Here is a 1,317-nt window from a genome sequence, read left to right on the forward strand (position 1 = left end):
TTGAAAGCAAGACTTGACGTGTCCGAAAGGGGTCTTACGCCTGCCTGCAACGAATGCAAATGTATTATCAGACAAAATGCCATTTAACACATGGAATATCATCTGCATATACAAATTTACCAATAAACGGCGACTTTTCAAAGTCTCTTATTAGCTATGAAACTGTTAAATAAGTTATCCTCATTTGTTCTTTTGTGTGAGCCATTCTTTTTTAAGTCGGGCGGATTCGCTTCAAATTTTTATGGGTTCTATACATGATCTGTCAAAGTTTGGATTTTTTCGTGATTCTGACTAATCATGTTCTTCTTCAAATCGTTATCATAAATACTTATACTTACTTATACTTATACTGCCGAAACTCATTCCAAAAAAAAGTCCAAGCAAAAGCTTGAAAACTATTGGAAGATTGAAATAAAACTTCATTGATTTTGCATATATGTACATACATATGTATTTAAGAGTCTATTTTGTTTGCTTTTTGAGTTTTTAAATCGCGTAAATCGATTTTTATCCATATTGCTATCAGAAATTATGGCTGAATTTCTTTATTCATTCTGAACGTTTGGAATAAACTTTTTTGTTTACTTATTCTTTAGAACGTTCCTGATGATATGTTAACGTATATTTCAAACGTATTCTGTTTATTCCGGCTGTGAAATGGGATTATCCGGAATGTATAAAGAAACGCAGCCTATGACAAATTATGGCTTATTTTTTGTGATGACAATGGGAAATGTTATCGAATTTCCTCTTTATTTGACATTGCCTAATTTCACTGTTAAGATTGAATGTCTAAAAAATATATACATACTAGGGATGTTTCGAATGCCATATTTTTCACATTCGCGAATGTGAGTGCGAATTTTCAGAATGCAAATGTTCGAATGCGTATGCGAATGTTAGGAATAACATTAAACAAACTATAATCAATTGAAGTCATCGTTTTTATTATTTACAATTTTTTTAAATTATTAGAACTTTGAACGAGTGCTTAACATATACAGTGTTTTATTCTTGTAGTCAAAGTTCAAAAGTAATTTTGCTGCCTTTTTTCCCATGAAGCGATTTCTTAGAGGCTCGTATATAAGGCCGGCTGTACTGAACTATTGCTCACTTGGAACGCTCGCGGGTGGAGCGCTCAAATATTTGCGGGCCAGATCTGTCAATTTATCATATTTTAGTTTAGTTTTCCACCAATCGAGAGGATTTTCACCGAGATAAGCTCGTTTTTCTTTAAGATAGGCCTTGAATTGAGCTTTAATTTCACATTTTTTAATGTCTCCAGATTCTACATCCGAGCCTTCGCTTTCGCTGGAG

The 1,317-nt window shown here is 33.3% G+C and overlaps 1 protein-coding gene across 13 annotated transcripts in view; it reads right to left on the minus strand.

The window, feature by feature from the left end:
• LOC118744187 (neurogenic protein mastermind) overlaps nt 1-1,317 on the minus strand; it is a 209,864-nt gene that overhangs the window by 28,621 nt on the left and 179,926 nt on the right. The gene's annotated exons all lie outside the window — the stretch shown is intronic.

This window comes from Rhagoletis pomonella, unplaced genomic scaffold (genome assembly GCF_013731165.1).
Source record: "Rhagoletis pomonella isolate Grant_MI unplaced genomic scaffold, Rhpom_1.0 Rhpom_scaffold_00008, whole genome shotgun sequence".
NCBI classification, from domain to species: domain Eukaryota; kingdom Metazoa; phylum Arthropoda; class Insecta; order Diptera; family Tephritidae; genus Rhagoletis; species Rhagoletis pomonella.